Source organism: Heterodontus francisci, chromosome 15 (genome assembly GCF_036365525.1).
Source record: "Heterodontus francisci isolate sHetFra1 chromosome 15, sHetFra1.hap1, whole genome shotgun sequence".
Taxonomy (NCBI): Eukaryota; Metazoa; Chordata; class Chondrichthyes; order Heterodontiformes; family Heterodontidae; genus Heterodontus; species Heterodontus francisci.
In genome coordinates, this window is record NC_090385.1 from 41,254,877 (window position 1) to 41,273,529 (window position 18,653).

Genomic DNA, 18,653 nt, shown 5'->3' on the forward strand with positions numbered 1-18,653 from the left:
TAGAGTGACAGACTCTTCCACAGGTGCTGCAGAAAAAATTGTTTGTCGGGGCTGTTACACAGTTGGCTCTCCCCTTGCACTTCTGTCTTTTTTCCTGCCAACAGCTAAGTCTCTTCGACTCGCCACACTTTAGCCCCGCCTTTATGGCTGCCCGCCAGCTCTGGCGATCGCTGGCAACTGACTCCCACGACTTGTGATCAATGTCACAGGACTTCATGTCGCGTTTGCAGACGTCTTTAAAGCGGAGACATGGACGGCCGGTGGATCTGATACCAGTGGCGAGCTCGCTGTACAATGTGTCCTTGGGGATCCTGCCATCTTCCATGTGGCTCATATGGCCAAGCCATCTCAAGCACCGCTGACTCAGTAGTGTGTATAAGCTGGGGATGTTGGCCGCCTCGAGGACTTCTGTGTTGGAGATACGGTCCTGCCACCTGATGCCAAGGATTCTCCGGAGGCAGCGAAGATGGAATGAATTGAGACGTCGCTCTTGGCTGACATACGTTATCCAGGCCTTGCTGCCGTAGAGCAAGGTACTGAGGACACAGGCTTGATACACTCGGACTTTTGTGTTCTGTGTCAGTCCGCCATTTTCCCACACTCTCTTGGCCAGTCTGGACATAGCAGTGGAAGCCTTACCCATGCGCTTGTTGATTTCTGCATCTAGAGACAGGTTACTGGTGATAGTTGAGCCTAGGTAGGTGAACTCTTGAACCACTTCCAGAGCGTGGTCGCCGATATTGATGGATGGAGCATTTCTGACATCCTGTCCCATAATGTTCGTTTTCTTGAGGCTGATGGTTAGGCCAAATTTGTTGCAGGCAGCCGCAAACCTGTCGATGAGACTCTGCAGACACTCTTCAGTGTGAGATGTTAAAGCAGCATCGTCAGCAAAGAGGAGTTCCCTGATGAGGACTTTCCGTGCTTTGGTCTTCGCTCTTAGATGGGCAAGGTTGAACAACCTGCCCCCCGATCTTATGTGGAGGAAAATTCCTTCTTCTGAAGACTTGAACGCATGTGAGAGCAGCAGGGTGAAGAAAATCCCAAACAGTGTGGGTGCGAGAACACAGCCCTATTTCACGCCACTCAGGATAGGAAAGGGGTCTGATGAGGTGCCGCTCTGCTGAATTGTGCCTTTCATATTGTCATGGAATGAGGTGATGATACTTAGCTTTAGTGGAAATCCGATCTTTTCTAGTAGTCTGAAGAGGCCACGTCTGCTGACGAGGTCAAAGGCTTTGGTGAGATCAATGAAAGCAATGTAGAGGGGCATCTGTTGTTCGCGGCATTTCTCCTGTATCTGACGAAGGGAGAACAGCATGTCAATGGTCGATCTCTCTGCACGAAAGCCACACTGTGCCTCAGGGTAGACGCGCTCGGCCAGCTTCTGGAGCCTGTTTAAAGCGACTCGAGCAAAGATATTCCCCACTATGCTGAGCAGGGAGATCCCACGGTAGTTGTTGCAGTCTCCGCGGTCACCTTTGTTTTTATAGAGGGTGATGATATTGGCATCGCGCACGTCCTGAGGTACTGTTCCCTCGTCCCAGCACAGGCAAAGCAGTTCATGGAGTGCTGACAGTATAGCAGGCTTGGCACTCTTGATTATTTCAGGGGTAATGCCGTCCTTCCCAGGGGCTTTTCTGCTGGCTAGAGAATCAATGGCATCACTGAGTTCTGATTTTGTTGGCTGTACGTCCAGCTCATCCATGACTGGCAGAGACTGGGTTGCATTGAGGGCGGTCTCAGTGACAACATTTTCCCTGGAGTACAGTTCTAGGTAGTGCTCCACCCAGAGGTCCATTTGCTTGCGTTGGTCAGTGATTGTGTCCCCTGATTTCTCTAATTAGTGTAAAACAGGGTTGTCCAGCATACGGCCAGCGGACCAGGATCCAGCCCGTCGAAGATTTCCAACCAGCCCGCCGATGTAAACTGTACTGGGGCTGTTGCTCATCCTCTCCAGGGGGTCCGTGGCTAGTAATATCTGAGATGAGAAATTTCTCATTGGCTTTACCTTCCAGACCAGCTTTTAAAAAGGTCGGAACCCGCCGGAAAACGCCAAAGTTCAGAAACTGCTGTTCCCTATTCAAGCACCTATCAGCTGTGAAACTGACATGCGATTTATATTTTAAAGCCCCCCCCCGGAAAACCCCGAATCTGTCCAAAGTTCAGAGACTGCTGTTCCCGATTCAAGCACTTGTCAGCTTTGAAACTGACAGGCGAGAGAACGGGGAATAGAGAGAGAGAAAGGGGGAGAGAGGGAAGGGGGGATGTAGGGGGAGGGAAGGGGGGACGTAGGGGAAGGGGAAAGAGGGGGGGGGAGGAGAGGGCGACAGAGAGAGAGGAGGGGGGACAAAGAGAGAGAGGGAGCAGAGCGAGCGGGAGGGGGGACAGAGAGAGAGGGAGGGGACAGAGAGAGGGGGAGGTGGGACATACAGGCAGAGAGAGAGGAAGGGAGAACAGACAGAGAGAGAGGGGGGAGGACAAGGACGGAGAGAGGAAGGGAAAAGAGAGAGAGGAAGGGAGGGTCAGAGAGGAAGGGAGGGGACAGAGAGAGAGGGAGGGAGGGGACAGAGAGAGAAGGAGGGGAGGACAGAGAGAGAGGGGGGGAGGACAGAGAGAGAGGGAGGGGGGCAGGGAGGGGGGAGAGGGACACAGAGAGAGGGAGGGGGTCAGAGAGGGAGGACAGGGAGTGAGGGAGGAACAGAGAGGGAGGGGGCAGAGAGAGGGGGAGTGGGACAGGGAGGGAAGGAGGGACAGAGAGAGGGAGGGAGGGGGACAGAGAGAGGAAGGGAGGGGGACAGGGAGATGGAGGGAGACAGAGAGAGGGGGCATAGAGAGAGAAAGGGGGACAAAAAGAGTAAGAGAAAGTGGGACAGAGAGGGGGGACAGAGAGGGGAAATGGATGACATAGAGAGAGAGAGGACACAGAGGAGGGGCAGAGAGAGAGAGAGAGAGAAAGGAGGACAGAGAGAGGGACACAGAGAGCAAGGATGGCACGGGGGGAACAACACAGCGGGGGACACGGAGAAGGGACACAGAAAGGGGGGACACAGGGAGAGAGAGAGAAAAACGGAGAGAGATAGTGACGAAAAGAATAATCAAGATCACTCCTGACAGATGGACATCTATCCGGAATACCCCACGTCACTACAACAAGTGTGCGGGAAAACATTAACTACTTGCACAAGCAAAATATGGCAGGTATCTCACTAAATCAGTGTCCAACATAGTGAAGAGAAAGTAAATCAATAAATTAGTCTTCTCATTTAAAGCTTCTTCACAAAAATGTATATTTGTTGCTGCTTTGATTAATAGTAAGATAATTTTTTAATATCTTTATCTTTTGAAATTGTCTCAACGGCCCCCTATGTAAAACAAAAATTGTAATGTGGCCCCCCTACACGAAAAGATTGGACAACCCTGTTGCAATGGTGTAAAACATCAGACTGACAATCCCCAGAGGCAGATGCTTCTTGCTATGGCATGATTTCAATCATCACCAGACCTTCAGTTACTCATTTATGCATCATTCTTCATGTGTGACCCGATATAGTGCGCTCCTCATCTAAACACCAATCTTCATTCAGTAGTAGGCATTCTTCTGTCTCAGATGACGATAGACTGGGCCCAGGGTGTGTTTCACTTCTGAGTTGAACATCACCTGTTGTGGCTTTAGAGGCCGACTCGCGAGTGGCAATCCCTTCCACAGCTAGCACAGATGAACATTGTGGGCCTGAAATCGACTGATGTTTTTTCCTTCTGCCGGGCTCTTTTTTTCCACCATCTAGTCGTTTCTTTTGACCTCTGCTTTTTCCACTCTCTTCCTGACTGTCATTCTCCAGGAACTCCGGTCAGCAGCAAGGATTTCCCATGCAGTGACACTGATCCCGGTCAACTTTAGGTCTCACTTGCAGACATCCTTGTATCGCAGATGTGGATGACCAGTTGGTCTCATGCCAATACCATGCTCACCATAGAGCATGTCTTTGGGGATGCGGCCATCATCCATTCTGCGCACATGACCAGCCAACGGAGTCGTCGCTGAGTCAAGAGGGCACACATGCTGGGGGATCCATGCACGCTGGTGTACTTTTGTATTCGGCACTCTGTCCTGCCAGGAGATGCCCAATATCCATCTGAGGCAGCTGAGATGGAAGCTGTTCAGCCGCTTTTCTTGGCTTGCATAACTTATACATGCTTCGCTACTATGAAGGAGGGTGCTGAGAACACAAGCCTGGTACAGAAGAAGCTTTGCATTTCCTGTTAGTTTGCTGTTAGTCCACACTTGGCTTCGAAACTTTGACATGACATCTGCAGCTGGTGCTGATTTCAGTATCAAGGAACAGATTGCTGGTGATCATTGATCCAAGGTATATGAAGCTATCAACGCCCTCCAAGGTTGTTGATGTTGTTGGAAAGTGTAGTCTCTACGTCCTGACCCATAACTTTGGTTTTCCTGACGCTGATTGACAGTGCAAACTCCTTGCAGGCACAGAAGAACCGATCGACGAGCTGCTGCAAGTAAACTTCATTATAGGATGTCAGTGCAGCATCAACAGCAAACAGCAACTCACGGACCAGGACTTTAAGCACTTCAAGACCAAAGTCCTGCCAAGTTGAACAGTTTGCCGTCAGCTCTGGTGTGCAGGTGGACATCCCCATTTGAGTTGCTGAAAGCACATAATAGCAGCATGGAGAAGAATATGACAGACAGAGGCGCCAGGACGCAACCAATCTTCATGTGTGACAACAAAGAGAATGTGTCCCTCATCTAAACACCAATCTTCACGTGTGACAATATAATGTGTGTTCCTCCTCTGAACAATCATCACACGTAACCTCATACAAAGGGTGTCATCAAGTATATCAGCCATGCATGGCATTGCAAAAGAGTCCAAATTTGTCCTCTTCTGGTGTCCATAGACATTTACTTCACATCAGGTGCTGTGTTACAGTAATCAGGAATTGGAACACTGGCTCATTCTTCCTTTTCCTAATCTGGGTGCTCTAAAGCTAATTGTAGAAACCAACTACTTCCCCGATGAGAACACTAAACTCAGCATAGACAAGGAATTGAATTTAGGACCTTCCTGCTCTTTATAGCTCAATTACTCATTGCCTTTATTAATAGTATTCAAGGAAGCTAAATTCAGTTTTTGTAGATGTATTTACGCAAGAAATCTTATTAAGGAATTGCCACCTTCTGTCAAAAACAAATGTGAACTTTGGAAATCCTTAGCTTTCACCTCTCATTTTTAATGGCATAAAATAAGCAAAGTCCAAGAACTTAAAATTTGCAGCAGGCAATTTCCAGTCAGACCACAGTAGTTTGATTGTCCAGGATAAGCCTGGTTATCTCCTCTGTGACAATATAATGTCCAATTGATGCCAGAGCACAGGAACAATAACACTAACCAATAAGTGACAGACAACACACTTCTGGTATCCAATTTACATTTAGAATTTTTTAGATACCACCCAAAAGCTAGGCAGGCTGTACTGCTAGACTCCTTACCTAATTTTTCTGGGAAGGTCCCTGGTTTCCTGTGCTTCTGAAGTTGCAATGAAACCAACCAACTGCCCTAGTCCATTGCCATGTTTGAAAGAAAAGCAATTACAACTTATATTTTATAGAACTACTACAAAAGGATAGTGCTGAGAACTTTACAGTGCAGAGGAGAAAAATGTACAGCACCAGAAGGGGGATGGGAAACAGGAGTTCGGAGAACAGCTGAAAGCAAGGGGATTATTTAACAGATTATTTAAAGTAAACATGCAACCTTTAGTTTCAGATTTTTCCATGCTTATCCTGATACATTCAACAGTGCAGGGCATTCTAAAATGGTGGCACAGGATTCTGATCTGTTCATATATAAATATCAAAAGTCTGTAATAATTTGCTTTTTTAGTGCACCTGACCTGCTTGCTATTGAATTGTGAAATGTTTATAGTGTCAAGAGGAATATCTCTGAAATCAAGAGCTGTCAGGGCTTGCTTGCTGGCTTAGTGCGCAAATGTCACAGTGTCCCGTTGAGCTTTATGTGCCAGAAGGTTTCAACTCTGATTCCAGTCTAAGTTATCAAAATTTCAACAAAAAAAATTGCATTGAATGTGGCAAGAGAAATGAAGCACTATTAAAACATTTTTTTATATAAAAAGAAAAAGAAAACTAAGGGATGGAGTGAGGTCACTGAAAATGGGATCAGGTGAGAATATGATCTTTGATGCTGAGGCCATGTAGGAATTCAAACAACAGCAAGAGTATTTTAAAATCGATGCCTTTGGGGACTAGGAGTAAACATAGGTTAGTGAGCATGGGGTGATGGGTAAGCAGAAATTGGTGCGAGTTGGAATATGGGCAGCAAAGTTTTAAACGAGATCAAGTGTGGTTGGTGAATGATGGGAGGTCAACCAGGCACCCCATCCACCTCCTTCAACATTCACTCCCTCCACCAGTGGCGCACAGTGGCAGCGGTGTGTACCATATATAAGATGCACTGTAACAACTCACCAAAGCTCCTTCAACAGCACCATCCAAACCCGTGAGCTCTACCACCTAGAAGGACAAGGACAGCAAACATATGGGACTATCACCACCTGCAAGACCTCCTCCAAGTCACACACCATCCTGAATTGGAAATATATCGCTGTTCCTTTACTGTCACTGGATCCAAATCCTGGCACTTCGTCCTTGATAGCACTGTGTACCAGCATGAGATGGACTCCAGCGGTTCAAGAAAGTGGCTCACCACCACCTTCTCAAGGCCAATTAGGGATTGGCAATAAATTGCTGGCCCAGTCAGCAATGCCCACATCCCATGAAAGAAGAAAAAAAGGAAACATTGCAATAGTTAAGTCTAGAGGTGACAATGGCATCGATGAGGGTTTCAGCAGCAGATGAGCTGAGGCAGGGATGGAGTTGGATGATGTTATGGAGTTGGAACTGGGCAGTCTTAGTAATGGCATTGTCACGGTCCTGTGTTTTTTTTTCTCCTTGGAAATATTGTGGTGCGCCTTTAAGACTGTAAAATATCAGTACGTATTTAAGGCAGAAAGTTCCAGAGGCTCAGTGAGCCAGCGTGCTTTCTGGTTGCCAAGCAACAGCCAGAGAGAGAGAGCGAGAACACGAGATTCACTGTTGCAGTTTTGACTTTGAAAACTAGCTAGCAAAAAAAAAACTGGTTTTAAGAAGACAGAGCTCTGAGACAATTTAATCTGAAGGGAAAAGAGCTGTGTTATTTCTCTCTCAAAATTCTACAAAGCTTCGAGCCGAATTAATCATTGGGAAAAAGGAAGAGTTTAATACTACAACAGCCGAACTGTTGAAGCCCTATTTTTGGAAGGACCTTCTGTTTTCACGGGCCTTGGAAAACTGCAAGTGAACTTTGACTGTGTTGTATTGGAAGATCATTCGTCAGGAACGTAATCTGCAAAGACTTTATTTTTTTTCTACATCTTCGGTCAGCTAATTACGAAGAAATAAAGGAAACAGGTCTTTACCATAGTAATGGCATTAGCGGTAGCAGCAGAACTTTTGGGAAAGCAGAATGTTTCCCTCAGTGACTTGATAACTTTAAGAATGAATTAAAAGAATTGGTGGCAAAATTAGGGTTAGAATTGAAATTAGGTGCCAGTAAAGCAGAGATAATTGACAATCGCCCAACATCTGGAATTAGAAGAAGAAGAGGATTACGAGGAACAAGAAGGTCATAAGTCAGTGATGCAGTGGTATTGGCTAGGATTCAGTTAGAAACAAAAAAAACTTGATGCTGAAAAAGAATTAGAAAACTTGAACTTCAGAGAGAAAGTGAAAAGAGAGGGAATTTAGGCTAAAAGAGATGGAACTAAGACAAAGGGGTAGTCTTGAATCCAGTGAAAATTCTGGTTAGGAAGATTCTGAATTTAGCTCAGGACCCAGTGAAAAGCTGTTTACATTTATTCAGGCTCTTCCTAAGTTCGAGGAAAGGGACGACGAGGCATTTTTCACATCTTTTGAAAAAATAGCCAAAGAAATGAAATGGCCGAAGGAAAGTTGGACACTGCTTATACAAAGCAGGTTGGTAGGCAGAGCTCATGATGTTTATGCCATGCTTCCTGAAGAGGCTTCTGCAGATTATGCGATGGCAAAAAAGGTTATTCTCGCTGCGTATGAGTTAGTCCCTGAAGCCTACTGTCAGAAGTTTTGGAACTTATGGAGATTGGCTGGGCAGACATATGTAGAATTTGAGAGGGTGAAGCAAATTAATTTTCACCATTGCATACGGGCATGAAAGATGGAAACCATATATGAGAATCTTCGGGAGTTGATTCTCTCAGAAGAGTTTAAAAACTCCATTTCTTCAGTAGTGAGAACTCATGTCGATAACCTGAAAGTTTTGAAAGCTAGGCAAGCAGCCGAAATTGCTGATGATTTTGAGCTTGTGAATAAGACAAAATCTTTTGTCTGTCACCCCCATAACTCCAAGAACGATAGAAAGTGGGAGAGTGAAAGGAAGGCAAGTAACCGGGGACAATAAGGAACAGCTGGGAATGTCCCAGGATCACCTCCTCAGGTCAGAAAGGAAGGTGCTGAGGGTAGAAGTGAGGTTCGCAAGCTGAAGTGTTATCATTGCCACAAAACTGTCATATTCATTCAGAATGCTGGAAATTGCGAGGTAAACCCATAGGACTTATTGGGGTACGCGAAGCTAGTGCGGAGGAAAAGACTCTGACTGAGAGTATAGCAGACCAGGCTATAGCTTTAACGACAGTTGTAAAATCAGATACTAAAACTAAAAGGAGTGGAGGTTAAGAATAAAATACCCGAAGTTATAATGAATTTTTCACAAAGAGGAAAGTAACTCCATATCCAGTAAGTGAGGCAGAAAAACCTATCAGTATACTCAGGGATACAATAGCAACAAGATATAACGTTTCCACCAGAGAGCACCTCGAACAATAAAGTTTTAGTTCATGGAATTGGCAGGGAGTATCTACCCTTACCTTTATATAAAGTACGCCTATAGAGTGACTTAATATCTAGGATAGTAACTGTAGGTGTTGTCCACAGTTTGCCAGTAGAGGGAATTGACCTACTCCTAAGAAAGAATTTGGCCGGATCAAAAGTATCAGTTTCTCCTATAATTACAGATGGAACCAAGTGAAATTAAGGAAACAGAGCAATTACAGGAACAAGTTCCAGGAATATTTCCTGAATGTGTAGTCACCTGAGCAATGGCTAAACAGGATCCATTGTTGGAGGTAAAAGGGGCACCACAAACAGATAGCCAAGTATCTTAAACCTGACTTGGGGATTTAGATAATCCAAATGAGATGTTTAGCAGAACTTCTATCATTGCAGCACAGCAAGCTGATCCAGAGATATACCGAATGGCACAGACGGCTCTGACAGAAGCTGAGGTAAAAGGAGTTCCGGAAGGCTATTATATGGCAAACGGGGTTTTGAGGAGGAAATGGAGACCGCCTGATAGACATGCAGATGAAGACTGGACAGTTGTTGAACAGATAGTGGTACTACCTAAATATCACCAGGGATTATTAAGGTTAGCACGACATCCCTTTTGCAGGAAATAGGGGAATTTTGAAGACCAAATTACGCATAAGCCAACATTATTACTGGCCAGGTCTTACAAAGGATGTGAGTCAATTTTGTAGGACATGTCATACATGTTAAATGGTGGGAAAACCGCAACCTACCATACAACCGGCACCAATAGTTCCCATACCAGCAATTGAGGAACCATTTAGCAGGGTATTAGTAGACTGTGTAGGACCCTTGCCAAAAACAAAAGTGGGACATCAATACATACTTACTATCATGGATATGGCTACTCGATTTCCAGAGGCTATTCCTTTAAGGACAATTACTGCTAGAATAGTATTAGAAAAGTTAACCCAATTCTTTATGAGATATGGGTTGCCACTTGAAGTTCAATCAGATCAAGATTCTAATTTCATGTCTAGGATATTTCAAGAAGTCATGGGCAATTTGAGGATTAGACAGTTGAAATCTTCAGAATATCACCCACTGTCAAAGGGAGCTTTCGAGAGATTTCCCCAAACTCTCAAAATAATGATTAGAACATACTGTCATGAATGTCAACATGACTGGGATAAAGGACTAGATTTTCTTTTATTTGCCACCAGAGACTCACCGAATGAGTCCACAGGTTTCAATCCTTTTGAATTGGATTACGGACATGAAGTAAGAGGTCCTCTAAAACTTATAAAAGACAGATTCTTGGAGCAAAACAATGAATCATCGATACTAGACTATGTATCTGTGTTCTGGGAAAGGCTCACGAAAGCTTGCAGTGTAACTCAGGAACGCCTTAAAGCATTCCAAGCCAATGTGAAAAAATAGGCAGACAAGAATGCAAAAGCCCGCGATTTTCAACCAAGGGATGAAGTATTATTCTGAAAAAGGGTCACTGACCTGAAACGTTAACTCTGCTTCTCTCTCCACAGATGCTGCCAGAACTGCTGAGTATTTCCAGCATTTCTTCTTTTTATTCCAGATTTCCAGCATCTGCAGTATTTTGCTTTTATTTTTATGATGAAGTATTGTTGTTATCGTTGCAGGGAGAACCATTAAAAGCATGGTTCAGTGGCCCATATAGAGTGATCAAAAGAGTGGGTAAGGTAGATTACTTGATTAGCACCCCTGATTGCCAGAGGAAGAACCGGTTGTGTCATATTAATATGCTAAAGCAATATTATCACAGGTAAGAGGATAAGCCATTACAGGTATGTCAGGTAATCGGGACTGTTCAGAAGGAAAAGGATAGTGAGGATGAGGCAGAAGCAGGCCTAGGAAATTCTCAGATTGAACCTCCAACTATCAGATTAGCAAATACAGAATGGCTATGAAAATTAGACAATATGCTTTTGCACTTAGAGGCAAAACAACGTGAAGACCTAACCAGGCTTTTCACAACGTTTAAAAGAGTTTGTAGGGATAAGCCGAGATGTACAACCCTAGCCACACATGATGTGGATATAGGGGGAACCATTCCTTTAAAACACCATCCTTGCTGCTTGGGTCCAGACAGACAGGCCCAAGTGGAAGCAGAGGTCCAATGAATGCTGAAGGGCAGCGTGGTTGAACCGAGTCAGGACAGCTGGAATTCACAGGTGGTTTTGATGCCGAAACCTGGTGGGACAGCTCAAATTTGCATGGACTACAGAAAAGTCACTGCGGTAACAAAGGTAACCTCGTCAAATTCTCATTTAGAAGACTGTATGGACAGAGGGGCAACACCATGTGTCTTAAAGAGACAAATGTGTTGGAGGGATACTGTCAAATTCCTTTGACAGCCCAAGATAAGGAAAAGTCAGCTTCTGTTACACTGGACGGGGTTTTCCAATATCAAGTGACGCCACACAGGTTAAGGAGTACTTGAGAAACTTTCCAGAGAATAGTGAACCCAGTAGTGGCCAGTGTTCCTAGCTGTGCAGTTCACCTGGCTGAGGTGATGGCCAATAAGGACACTTGGAAAGAAAATACGAAACAACTAGGAGACTATGTTTGGATGGTTGAAATGGGCTAATTGAGACAACCTTTGTAAAATTTAAAGCCAAAAATGTTTTGATGGAACTTATTGCTGTAGTCTCATCATTTTAAAGAATTGTATACATATTTCGGGGAAAAAATAATGCTATCGCCGACGCTTTGTCATGGATATAACCATGTTCACTTATATAGATGGGGATGGTATAAAGAAAATGCTGTAAATTATTAGTAGGGTGAATGGTGCGTAAATGTGGGGAAAAAAATTGTTCGTGTTTTTTCAATTTCTATTTTTTGCATTGTAATGAAACGCATTTCGGGAATGGCATTACATTTCGCCAGGGGTGGAGGTGTCATGATCCTGTGTTTTTTTTTCTCCTCAGATATATTGCGGTGCACCTTTAAGACTGTAAAAGATCGGTACATCTTTAAGGCAGAATGTTCCAGAGGCTCAGTGAGTCAGGGTGCATTCTGATTGCCAAGCAACAGCCAGAGAGAGAGAGAGAGAGGACACAAGATGACTTTGAAAGCTAGCTAGCAAAAAAAATGGTTTTACGCAGACAGAGTTCTGAGACAATTTAAACTGAAGGGAAAAGAGCTGTGTTATTTCCCTTTCAAAATTCTACAAAGTTTCAAGCCACATTAATTCCATAAAAAGTACGAAAAAGCTTTCTCTTTCACAACAAATTACTGATATCTGCTGTGTTCATCGCTGGGAGAAAAAGAGTTTAAGACACAACAGCCGAACTGTTGAACCCTTATCTGTGGAAGGACCTTCTGTTTTCATCGGGCCTTGGAAGACTGCAAGTGAATTTTGACTGAGTTGTATTGGAAGACCATTCATCAGGAACGTAATCTGCAAAGACTTTTTTTTTCTATTTTTTCGGTCAGCTAATTTAAAACAGAGTATATGTACGCGAATGCGGGAGTTCGATTTTTAGATGTTATGTTATAAGGTCTTTAGATATTGGTTTATCGTCGTGTTTAAGAGTTTAGTTTTTAAAAAATAAATAGTTAATTTGTTGCTATCTAAAGATACCTGGTTTTGTTTGCTTCATTAGGGGGTTACGAGATTGTTCAATTTGGCTGCTTTTTTCTTCGATTTGAAAAGCTTAAAGAAATATGAAGTGACCTGTGGAGCGACAGGACTGAATTGACAGTGCGTTGTTCCCACTGCGATCAGAATCATATATTTTGATTGGGGGCTTTGTCCTGAGTGGTCGTAATATGTGTGGATATGTGGTCAGAAGCTCAACTTAGGACCAAATACGACACCAAGGTTGCGAATAGTCTGGTTCAGCCTCAGACAGTTGCCAGGAAGAGGAATGGTGTTTGTGACAGGGATCAAAAACAATGGCTTCAATCTTCCCAAAATTTAGTTGGAGGAAATTTCTGGTTGATTGACAAGCAGTCTGAAAATTTAGAGACAGTAGAGGAATTGAGAGAGGTGGTGGTACAGAGGTAGAGTTGAGTGTCGTCAGCGCTTATGCAGAAACTGACACTCTGTTTTCAGATGATGTCGCCCAGGAGCAGCCTGCAGATGAGAAATAGGAGGGGGCCAAGGATAGATCCTTGGGGGACACCAGAGATAATGGTGTGGTAGTAGTCAATTAACCTGTCAATTAAGGCCAATGAGTCTAACATCAGTGGTGGAGAAACTTTTAGAGACATTAATCAGGACAAAATTAATTGGCACTTGAAAAAATATGGGTTAATAAATAAAAGCCAGCACAATTTGTTAAATTTGTTCAAATTGTGTTGGACTAACCTGATTCAGTTTTTTGATGAAGTAATGGAGAGGGTTGATGAGGATAGTGCAGTTGAAATAAAAACAGAAAATGCTGGAAATACTCAGCTGGTGTGGCAGCATCTGTGGAGAGAGAAACAGAGTTAACGTTTCAGGTCTGTGTCCTTTTTATTTCAGATTTCCAGCTTCCACAGTATTTTGTGTTGTTTACATAGCCTTTTAAAAGGATTTTGATAAAATGCCACATAAAAACTTGTTGATCAAGACATGTAAGCAAAATTGAAGCCCATGGGATTAAAGGGGCAGTGGCTGTATGGATAGGAAATTAGCTAAAGGACAGAAAGTAGAGAGTAGTGGTAAACAGGTGTTTTTCAGTTTAGTATGCAGTAGTGTTCCCCAGGGTGTAAATCGACTGCTCTTTTTGATATGTATTAATGACCTGTACTTTTTTAAATTCTTTCATGGGATGTGGGCATCACTGGCAATGCCAGCATTTGTTGCCCATCCCTAATTGCCCTTGACAACTGAGTGGCTTGTTTGGCCATTTCAGAGGGCAGTTAAGAGTCAACCACATTGCTGTGGGTCTGGAGTCACATGTAGGTCAGACGAAGTAAGGACAGCAGATTTTGTTCCGTTAAGGACATTAGCGAACCAGATGGGTTAGGTATTCAGGGCAAAATTTCAAAGTTTGCAGATGACACGAAACTTGGAAATGTAGAAAACAGTAAGGAGAATAATAACAGACTTCAGGCGGGCATAGACAGATTGAGGAAATGGGTAGACTTATGGCAGATGAAATTTACCATAGAGAAGTGTGAAGTGATTCATTCTGGTAGGATGAATGAGAAAAGGCAGTCAAAACAAAATTATACAATTTTAGAGGGGGTGGAGAAACAGAGCAACCTGGGAGTGTACATACATGTCTTTGAAGGCGGCAGGACAAATTGGGAATGTTGTTGAAAAGGTATACAGGACCATTGGATTTATAAGTAGAGTCATAGAGTACAAAAGCAAGGAAATTATGCTAAATCTTTATTAAACACTGATTATGCCCCAGCTGGAATGTTGTAGCTAATTCTACGCACCACACTTTAGGAAGGATGTTAATAATGTAGAGTGTGCAGGGGAGATATTCTAGAAAGCTACCAAGAATGAAAGACTTAAATTACATGGATAGACCAGAGAAACTGTGGTTGTTATCTTTAGAGGTGTTTAAAATTTTGAAGAGTTCTGATAGAGTAAATAAAGTGAAACTGTTTCCAGTGGCAGAAGAGTCAATAACCAGTGGACACAGATTTAAGATGATAGGAAAAAAATTAGAGGCAATATGAGGAGCTTTTTTTTCACGCAGTAAGTTGTTATAATCTGGAATGCAGTGCTTGAGAGGTTGGTGGAAGCAGATTCAATAATAACTTTCAAAGGGGAATTTTAAAGGAAAAATTTGCAGGGCCATGGGGAGACAGCAGAGAAGTGGGTCTGAAGGATAACTCTTTCCAAGTGCCAGTACAGACATGATGGATCAAAAGGCCTTTTTCAATGCAATATCATTCTATGAAATTGTGAGGTCAGAGGATCCTCGAATATTGCCCCTTGAACCTCATTACAATGAAGTTGATGCTGCAGGAGAAGACAGCAAAAGGTATGTGCTTCAAGTCTGGACTGCTGCTACCTTGATTTGCCGATCCTGTGAGAATTCTCATCCACAGTTTATCAGAGCATCAATCACAGCAGGAGTGCAAGTGGGAAGGAGATGGAAGTGCTCCGTGGTGCAGGGAAGCCCAGTTGAACTGATTTTAGAGAGCAAATACTGAAAAGTGGATAGCATGGTCAAAATTCTGATGGTTGAATGTGTACTTCCCCATGCCTCGTGTCCAGAACTTTTTTAGTGCTATTAATACAAAAAGCTACAGATTTCCTTCCATAATGAGAGCAAAGTCTGTTGTCAGGAATTCTGGTCAGAGAACAAAAAGACTTGAAATAAAATCTCAAAAACACCACAGCTGTTAGCTACTTTAAAGTGTAGTTGACTGTTATGTAGGCAAATACAGTCACCATTTTTCAGATAAATAGACCCATAATCAGCAATGAGGTATTCTATGGTTAATCCCATTATCAGCAATGAGGTAATCTGTTTATAGTAGCATCGATTTGGGGAGGAACATTGACCTGGAGAATTCTACTCTTCAGATAGTGCAGTAGGATCTTTACTGTCCATTTGAACAAGGAATGTAGCACTGTCTTACTATTACATTTGAGTGTCATCCTGGATTATGTACTGAAGTGCTGGTGTAAGGTTTGAAACCACAAACTTTTGACTCACCCATGGAAGTGCAACAACTGAGCCAAGGAGAGCACAAGCTACAAACAGGACAAACCTTTCAGCACTTGTAATTTTCAGGTGACTGCACATGAATTTTGCAGTTTCCTCTCCCTCATTGTTTCTTTTTTTTTGCTGCAACCAAGGATAAGGTTACTTATTTAAAATTTAGTTCCCTACTTCCATACTGTATTAAGTCAAATAATTGTTTAGAAACTTTCAAACATACTCACTTAATCAGAGACACAAAACAGAAATAATACTGGAAGGAATTTAACTTCCTTCCATAATTTTACAGTTTCTTCAAATAACAATTTGACCAGCAGCAAACTGTCTGGAGTAGCAGATAGTGAAAGGGACTGTCAGAGAATACAGCAGAATATAGATAGACTGGAGAGTTGGGCAGAGAAATGGCAGATGGAGTTCAATCAGGGCAAATGCAAGGTGATGCATTTTGGAAGATCCAATTCAAGAGTGAACTATACAGTAAATGGAAAAGTCCTGGGGAAAATTGATGTACAGAGAGATTTGGGTGTTCAGGTCCATTGTTCCCTGAAGGTGGCAACGTAGGTCAATAGAGTGGTCAAGAAGGCATACGGCATGCTTTCCTTCATCAGACAGGGTATTGAGTACAAGAGTTGGCAGGTCATGTTACAGTTGTATAGGACTTTGGTTGGGCCACATTTGGAATACTGCGTGCAGTTCTGGTCGCCACATTACCAAAAGGATGTAGATGCTTTGGAGAGGGTGCAGAGGAGGTTCACCAGGATGTTGCCTGGTATGGAGGGCGCTAGCTATGAAGAGAGGTTGAGTAGATTAGGATTATTTTCATTAGAAAGATGGGGGTTGAGGGGGGACCTGATTGAGGTGTACAAAATCATGAGAGGTATAGACAGGTTGGATAGCAAGAAGCTTTTTCCCAGAGTGGGGGATTCAATTACTAGGGGTCACGTGTTCAAAGTGAAAGGGGAAAAGTTTAGGGGGGATATGCGTGGAAAGTTCTTTACACAGAGGGTGGTGGGTGCCTGGAACGCGTTGCCAGCGGAGGTGGTAGACGCGGGCACGATAGCGTCTTTTAAGATGTATCTAGACAGATACATGAATGGGCAGGAAGTAAAGAGATACAGACCCTTAGAAAATAGGCGTCATGTTTAGATAGAGGATCTGGATCGGCGCAGGTTTGGAGGGCCGAAGGGCCTGTTCCTGTGCTGTAATTTTCTTTGTTCTTTTTAGTCTCTTCAATACACTTAATTTAAGTGAACAGTGATCTTCCAGTACCCGTGGGTCATTTGAAGATTTATTTTTATGTTCAGAATTTTGCTTGCAGTAAGTTTTGTGCATGTGGGTGAGGCACCTCATGGTCAGTATGGTCTCCTGAAATTCCATTTGATCACCTTTGGGGGTTATCGCAGAATTTAAACATACAATCTTATAGCACAGAAGGAGATCATTCAATATATTTTACCTGTGCCAATGCATTGACAGAGCTATCCAATTAGTCCCATTCCTCTGCCCTTTCCCCTGAGCCCTGTGATTTTCTCCCCTTCAAGTGGTTATCCAATTCCCAATTGAAAGTTATCAGCGAAACTGCTTCCATCATCCTTTCAGGCAGTGCATTCCCAATCATAATTACTCGCTGCATAAAAACAATATTCCTCATCTCACCTCTCGTTCCTTTGCCGATTACTTTAAAATGTGTGCTCTGGCAACCTACCCTTCAGAGTAAATAAGGAGAAACTATTTCCACTACATCAAAACCCTTCATGGATTTGGAGAGGAAGTTCCCAGAATTTCTTTTTGCCTAAATCGTCCGAGATTTTTTCAAAGATCAATTTTTTGCTTCTCCCAGGAGATTACTGTGATGCTGGGGTTGTGGATCATGAAGGCTCATGATGCTTAGTTACAATATGACTATAAGGGACTGGCTCAATTTGACCAGTTGGTCTTTTCCTGCCCTTCAGTTTTGTATGTTTGTATTTAAGTCAGCTTTTCTCAGTTGATAATACTGTCATCACTGGGTTAGAAGGTTGTGGGTTTGTGCCCTACCCAGGATTTCAGTGCATAATCCAGGCTGATACAAGTCGAGGTAATGTCCTTCAGAACAGATTTTTAACTAAAGTTTTGTCCAACCAGATGTTGAAGATCCCATGCTGCTATTGAAAGACCAAGTGGTTCATCCTGTGTCCTATCTAACAATCCTCCATTAACCAGTATCATTAAAAAAGTAGATCTTTCATCTCACTAGAGTGCTGTGTTTGCCTACATAACAGTCATGTACTTCAAATGTTTAATTGACATATAGAGACAAGGGTCTCTAAATTCTAACAGTTTCATTGTGCCATCAGAACTGAGACAGAGCAGGATTTTCACCTTCCTTGGGGCCATGGTGTCGTCTGCACTGTAAATTGTGGGATTAAACAATTTAAATACGGAGAGGCATGCAGGCTGTCTAAATAAAGATTGCAACATTTCAACTAATCCAGGTGTTGGAAAACTGGGCAAGAGGCAGGAATTTGTCACGATTGGCTGGAAGAAGGCAGATTGTGAAATATCTGGAAGGATTGTGGGGTAGAGTGGGGATGGAAGGAGCCTGTGGATCAGAAAGGTGATGAATAGGAAGGGTGACAGCCACAAAATACCTGGGGAAGCAGAGACCTGGTGCACCAACAGGATATAAACAGGATGTTTAAAAGAGTTATGGCAGCACTGGAGAAGTCAGGGAACCTGGGCAACAAACATGGTAGGCATGTTTGAATGAGCATCAAACTTCAGGAAGTTGGACCAGCATGTTCTTGTAACAGAGATATGAAGCAGGAGGAACATTTTTCCTTGGATCGGGTGCTAGAGACCTGCCAAGAATGTGGTGCAAACTTTGTGGAGAGGTGGTTATGGGTGTGAGCGCCACTTCTTTGAACCCCAGGGCACATGCAAAAAAGTAGTTCAATGAACTCACCAGAACAAACAATGCAAACTGCTTGCTCTCCCTGACCTTTCCTTACAGTAGCTTTATATGTGCAGTACTCCATCATTCATTACCCTCAATGTGTTAGAGAAGTCAGAGGCGAAAGTGGGATTTGATG